Raw genomic sequence first — 7,002 nt, 5'->3', positions numbered from 1 at the left:
GTAAAGATGTCAGTGAAATTAGCATCCCTGAAATTGAGCTTTGCCACTGATTGCAGATGATCAATGGTATACAGCTGAGAATGAAAGAAAAATGAATAGTTAAAAATATATTTTGGCATGATAGAGACTTCCATCAATCACTATAAACCAGCAGTATCACCAATGGCTGGCTGCCCTTATTCAAATTCTCTCATTACATAAAAATTTTGGAGGTGAAATGCTGCTGGGAAGCAGCCTCATAAATGGTATCCTGTATTCAACCTCAATACACTCACAGTACCTCTGAATTCGTGCACACTGCCTGCTGCCCCTTCACCTTCCAGCCTTGGAACATCAGCTAATAGGACGTGGTAAGTGATATCGAAGGCTGCTCCTCAGAGCATGCATTGAGTTGATCATCATGGTGCTTCAGAAGAGCAGTGGGACATGGAATAAAAACATGCTAGTAAAAGATAATTCTGATTTGATGGAGTCTGTTAAAGGATAAATTTTTCCAAGTATGATAAATACTATTTTGCCAGGTAATGATCTATAACACATAAAATAAATTTCATTTGGAAATGACTGATCTCTCCAGATAATCAATGATGTGGATACTTTCCTAGGCCAACATTTTTAGTACACCTAAAAATACAAGAAGCAATTATGTTATAGAGGGGGAAAATTTAATCCAATATGTGAACATATTTAAAATAATCTTTGAAGCTTTCAAAGTTTATAGAGGATACTTGGTTTCAAAATATAAGATAACACCAGCTTACATACTGGATCATGTCTAAAATTTCAAACAGCAGATAGCAAGCAATCAAAAACAAATGTGCAATTTATATATGTCATTAAGCAAAAAAGAAAGAGCTTCATAATGTTTAAATCATAATCAAGTACCTATTGTTCATTCCATTATTTCAGGTCTATTGGAGAAAAACAAAATCATTTCCCTTGCAATGACACACCAAGACAAGTATCTAAAAGACTAAAAATCTCAATCAGCTATAAACAGTATGATCTTGAATGAGTCATGTTTTCCCCAACTCACTGGATGAATGTCTTGTGAACTCCCACCATGCTGCAGACACTGCAGACAAGTCCCATAGCCTCTCTCATCTAGTGTGTGGAGCAACACAGCAAGACTCTGAGGTGCCTTTTGCTCTAAAGGAGACTCCATTTCATATACATGACTTCCCCAAATGTTGGTAACTCTTTTGACCTAAAGGTATCAGAGGGACTCTTAAAATTCAAAGCCTAAACTTTCCAAAGACAGCTAACAGTAAATATAAAACCAAGCACAATCAGTTAATTGCCCAGATGAACAAGAAGAGGGGAGGAAGCCAACTGGGACACTTCTTTTTCCTAGCTCTCTTGTCTACCTCTGCAGGGTCTTCTCCATCTTGAAATATAGAGCTATGCAGGCCACTGAATTCTGCATGACTTCCAGTTCCTTCCACTGTCACCTTAACCAACAAAGGTGGGGGGTTGGGGTCTTTAAAAGGATAAAGGGAAACCTCACTGGTGTTCCCCTGTGTACACACCAGCTACCATGTACCATAGTTCAGCACTTCCTTTGCCAGAAATGAATGAGCTGGCAGTGAAACAGCGAACTCTCCAGGCCTTGTCTTTAGAATGCTGACTGAAACAGGAGCTCATGTCCATGCACAACATACTTCCAAATCCTCCAGTCCTAAAGCAGACAGGCACTGAGTACATGCATCTTTGTGCAAGAGCTGGAGCCAAGTTCCCAAGGAATTTTCATCTTCCACCCCAACTCCACTTCTCATAAACCTCTTAATAGGAACTTAAGGTCTACAGCTTTCAAGCGAAAGAAATTGTCACCCAAATGAGAAAAGTATATCTCAACACTGAGAACTTCAAGATCAGCAGAATGTTTTCCAAGTCACTTACTAATAGATATAGAAATAACCCTAGGAAATCAAGGAGAGCAGAAATGTGAATGATGAACACAGTCTACAGAGGACTCTGCTGTGGGGCTGTGACCTCTACAACACCACACATGCCCTTTTCCACCTCCAATCACCTCAACTCTCATACAAAACTCATCCCAGTTGCTCAGGTTAACACTCTCAGGACTCAAGAAATAAACTATCTTTCCAGTTTAGAGATAAGGAACATGTTTCACACTACACTAGTGGCTTAAAAAAAAAAAATGGAACTCACAATTTGCTGCATTTCCTCATAATTTGCCCACAAAAACACAAGAACCACAGGAAATAATACCTCATAGAAAAGAGAAATGGGCTAATTTTTTGAAAATAGAGAAAAAATTCAAAGAGCAACAAAAGCCAAACTGATATTCAGCCAAGTACCACTCCTGTTTAAAGATTCAAAACATCCTTACCTGAAAGTCATTAGCTCTCAGCATGACCATTTTTCTCCATGGAAGTACCTGACTACCAACAAACCTGGGGCTTCTAGTGGGGATCACAGACCCCACAGCTCCACTGCCTGTGCAGAAACAGATAGACTCACACTGGGCACCAGATGTGCAGGAAAAAATGGGAGTGTGCACTGTCTGTTGTGAGCATCCTCTTCCTGTACAGGACCCGCAGCCCTGAGCCACCACCCACCCTGGGAAGGGAGTAAGATGAAAGAATTTTCTCCTGGTAAACAGATTCCAGCACACAGCTTTTTCCCCCTCTGAACTTCAATGGTCAGCACACAAAATACTCTGCTCCCCTAAACATTTCCAGAGTCTTTATTTCCTACTCACACTCTTGCCATTATCGCGGAGGAAGAAAGACTAAAGGTTTTATTATAAACTTTTTACCCCTAGGCCTTTACCTTTCATCTGAAGACTACTAAAGGAGTGAAACTATAGTATTAGTTATTTTTAGGAGGCTTTATAAGTTCAGGGTCTATTGCACGCCAAACCATACACATTACGTACGTTTCAACATTCTGGGTAGGAGTACAAAGTCAGTGAGAGAAGAAAGTTGCCCTGCATCCTTGCTGACCCATTTCTGCCAGCAACAACTGCTCTGAGAGTGAAGTTCCCATCTTATGTCAGCCCTCAACCAAGGCCAAACCATGAGGCTTACGAAACTGGGTCCTCATTCCATTTCCATTTCACATTTCTTTCCCCCATCTTATCTCAAGGAGAGTTATCCCACAGAAAATTTAATTAGAAAATCCCTTAGAGAAATTAACTCTCCCTAACACTTCAGTGAATTAAGATAGGACATTATTGCTCTGAGAGACATACTCAATAAAAGGACCAGGAAGAAAACTTGGCTTATCACACATGAATTTACTGAGTGAGTGTGTGTGTGTGTGTGTGTGTGTGTGTATTTTAAACTCCTACCATTTAACTGAAATTTTATGCCCTCTGACCAATATCCCAATACCTCTTAGCCTCTGGTATAAATCATTTCATTCTGTTTCTATGAGTTTGACTTTTTTAGATTCTACATTTAAGTGAGACATCATTGTATTTGTTCTTCTGGGTCTGGCTTATTTTATTTTTAGCATTCTAAGGTGCCTCCATACTGTTTCCCATAATGGCTGTACTAATATATGTCCCCATGATCATTGTGCAAGGGTTCCTTTTCCTTCCCATCCTCACCAACACTTACCCTCCCTGTTTTGGTAACAGTCACTCTAACAGGTGTGAGGTGTATGTCCATGTAGTTTTAGTTTGTATTTTCCTAATTATTACTGATGTTGAACTTTTTTCATATAGTTGTTAGCTATTTATACGTCTTCTTTTGAGAAATAGCTAGGTCCTTTGCCCACTTTTTTAATTGGGTTATTTATTTTATTATTGAGTTGCTTGAGTTCCTTATGTATTTTGAACACAATATTAACCGCTTATCAGATGTATGAGGGCAAATACATCTTTTCATTCAACAGAATGTCTCTTCACTCTGTTGATATAAGTGAATCTCTAATGGTAGGTATTTCAGACCTCAGTAAGAATAATATGGTGGGAGAGAAACCACCAGCAGTGTGAAGAGACAACCCACAATATGGGAAAAAATCTTCACCTGCTCTTCCTCAGACAAAGGTCTGCTATCTAGAATCTATAAAGAATTTAAAAAGACCAGACCTCCAAATTTAAAGACCCAATCCCAAAATGAGCATCTGAAATGAACAGACATTTCTCAGACGAAGTAGAAATACCAAATAAATACATGAAAAATTGTTCAACATCACTGGTCATTCGAGAGATGCAAATGAAAACAACGCTGAGATTCCACCTAACTCCAGAAAGAATGGCTGCTATCATGAAATCAACCAATAAGAAATGCTGGCGGGGCTGTGGGGAAAGAGGAACCCTGCGCCACTGCTGGTGGGAGTGTAGACTGGTGCAACCACTGTGGAAATCAGTATGGAGATACCTCAGAGAACTAGGACTGGAAGTCCCATTTGACCCCACTATTCCACTGCTGGGGATCTTCCCGAAAGAATTAAAAGAATCATACCATAGTGATATATGCGCACCCATGTTCATAGCAGCACAGTTTGTAATAGTTAAAACTTGGAAACAGCCCAAATGCCCATCAACTGGAGACTGGATAAAGAAAATGCGTTTTTTTAATAAAATGGAGTACTATTTAGCCATAAAAAATGAGAAATTAGAGATATTTATAGCTAAGTGGATGCACACTGAGGTGATACTCTTAAGTGAAATAAATAGGACACACATGTATAAATACCAAAGAGTTTCTCTGGTGTGAGAAACTGAAAGTGTAAATAAGGACTAAAATGTATAATAGGTAATGTGAAATAGGAAGAAAAGGAGCAAAGGGGAAGGAAGTGGAAGGGCTAGGGAAAAGGATAGAAGGGAATGGGATTAATATGAGAAAATGGAAAAATAGGAACAAAATCTTTGTAAATAGGGAGGAATGGAGGGGTTGAAGGGAGGGCTGGGCAAGGGTGAAACACAAGAACCAAGAGAGACTATGTAAAGGTGCAAATTTCCAATGATGAATGTCATTATATTGTATACCTAAAATGTACCAATGATCACACTGAATAATCGAAAATGTAAAATAGGAAGAAAAGGTGCAAAGGGGTAGGGGTAGTGGGAGGGGCAGAGGCAGGGGAAAGGAAAGAAGGGAAAGGAAAAATGATGAGAACTGGAAAAAATGGAAATAAAGTCTTTGTAAATAGGGAAGGGTGGAGGGGGTGAAGGGAGGGCTAGGAATGGGGAAAAAATAAGAACCAAGATGCATTACGTAAAGGTACAGTTCCCAATGAGACATGTAATTGTGTTGTAGACCTACAAGGTACCAATAAAAGAATTTAATAAAAAAATTTAAAAAATAAAATAAAAAGCATGTGTAAAATTCTAAGATAAATGATTAAAAATAGCTCATAAGATATTTGAAGGATTCATTGTATCCAATTGCCTCTTCAACATCCCTAATAGAATGCTCAGTTAGAGATCTGTGCTTGGTGAAAAATGGAATCTTTTTTTTTTTTAATTTTTATATTTAAAGATTTTTTTTTTGGTATTAAATTCTTTTGTTGGGACATTGTAGGTATACAACACAATTACATTCCTCATTGGGGCAAAAATGGAATCTTATTGCATCTTAAATTGCATCTTCTAGAAAGCTTGAGCCTAACCCATTCAAAACCTAGCTCTTGATTTGATATATCCAAAGAAAATAACCAGAATATACAGGAAAAAAAAAATGGGTTTTCAAGTTGGGAAATATATGAAGAAGAGAAAATTTATAAAAATTGTTAGATGTCTATGTCGTACCATATGTTAAAATTAAAAGACATTATAAATTCATTGTAAAAAATAAAGTTGTAAAATTATTAAGATAAAATATCAATGAATTTATATAATAATATGGGTGAGGACTACAATTATATTTCTAAGCCAGAAAGTGAATGAAGAAACTATTGGAGAAGGTCAAATGTCAATTTGATGCTTTTATCATTCAAAGGTTCAAACCTTCTGCACGTCCCAGATCACTATAAATGAAATTCAAAAGCAAAAAAAAAATATGCAAAAGTAGATATATAGATAGCTACAAAGTATATTTTAAAGAAGATGCAAATTAAAATAATAAGATACCATTTTTCATCAAGCAAAGACCCACATATAGTTGTAGTGTTAGGTAGGGTCAGGGTAAAATTAAGTATGTGTTTACTGTATATGCTTCATATTGGCATCACTTTTTCTTGCAAAATTTTCCAATACAAATAAAAAGACATTTCTGTTGTCTTTGTCAGTATCATTTTGGGGGGACTATGAATCGTTGTGTATATGTATGCATTTTTTTATGCAGGTATAAAATTTGAAAGGATATAAAATTAAAAAAAAAAGAATAATATGGTGGGGTGAAGTCTTTCCCATCATTCCTTCCATCACATTACTTGCAGTATCCCATGTCTTGTCTCCAAGAGCCCAATTCTTAAACAGCCCTAAAAATACCACCTCTGGGCCAGGTCCTGTCCACTCCTTCCCAAAAAGATCACTACTGACATCTCTCCTATGTTCTCTCCCACCTGCTGTGTTCAACTGTCCTGTTCTATTGAAATCAGGTAAGAATTATGTCCAGAATAACTTAAACCACATCAATTTCAAGGACTTTGTTAACTGAGAAAAGTAAAATCTCATTTGCTACAAAACTCTGCAGGAAAATTAGGAAAATAAATTTTGTAATTCATGTGTTATTCAAAACTATAGCAATAAAAAAATAAAAAACTACAGCAATAGGCACAATAAACAATTTCCTGCATAAATCACGTTAAAAACAGCAACTAGGACACATATTTTAAAAATATCACATTATACTTTAAGAAAAAATATAAATCTAATTTTTCAAATTTGATATAATTTAATTAAATGTAATTGCATTGAATTATCTTCATTATTTAAATTGTTTAAATTCTTTCTGTAAGCCACTAGAACCAAAAAAGTCCCCTGGTTTTATTGAAGGTCAACAGCAGGAACTTTTTGAAACAAGGGAAAACCTCTGCAACTCAGATACTTGTACAAAAGAATAAAGAAACTAAAACAACATCCCA

The sequence above is a fragment of the Heterocephalus glaber genome, unplaced genomic scaffold (assembly GCF_053883595.1).
Source record: "Heterocephalus glaber isolate CG9 unplaced genomic scaffold, H.glaber_assembly_v1.0 deba00001577, whole genome shotgun sequence".
NCBI lineage: Eukaryota > Metazoa > Chordata > Mammalia > Rodentia > Bathyergidae > Heterocephalus > Heterocephalus glaber.
The sequence above is the reverse complement of the archived record's forward strand: the minus strand, read 5'-3'. Positions refer to the sequence as shown.